The sequence below is a fragment of the Opisthorchis viverrini genome, assembly GCF_000715545.1.
Source record: "Opisthorchis viverrini unplaced genomic scaffold opera_v5_63, whole genome shotgun sequence".
NCBI classification, from domain to species: Eukaryota; Metazoa; Platyhelminthes; class Trematoda; order Opisthorchiida; family Opisthorchiidae; genus Opisthorchis; species Opisthorchis viverrini.
Genome location: NW_008751719.1, coordinates 552,181 through 552,543, shown reverse-complemented (window position 1 = coordinate 552,543; position 363 = coordinate 552,181).

Genomic DNA, 363 nt, shown 5'->3' with positions numbered 1-363 from the left:
GTAAGACCGTGAAAAAACGCTGATTATGTTAGTTGCCGAGTCTTTTTTTAAATACTTATCGTTTATATCGTTTTTCCTCCGAAGGGCTCATTAGGCAAAGGTAACCAGAACGAGAGTCGTACGTGGAACTCTGATATGTCTCAATTCAAGTGCACACAAGGGTAATGTGAAATATGGACTCTTTCCGGCTATCAAGCAAGGCGCTTATTCTTGTTAACTTTTACGGTGCTAGAGTATCATAAAAGTTTGCTCGCCTACGATAGATTTTCTTGTTTTAAACCCAACCCCCGAGTAGCGATCGAGGTACCTTAATATACTGTGATAGATAATACTCTCTCTCTCTCTCTATATATTATATATATA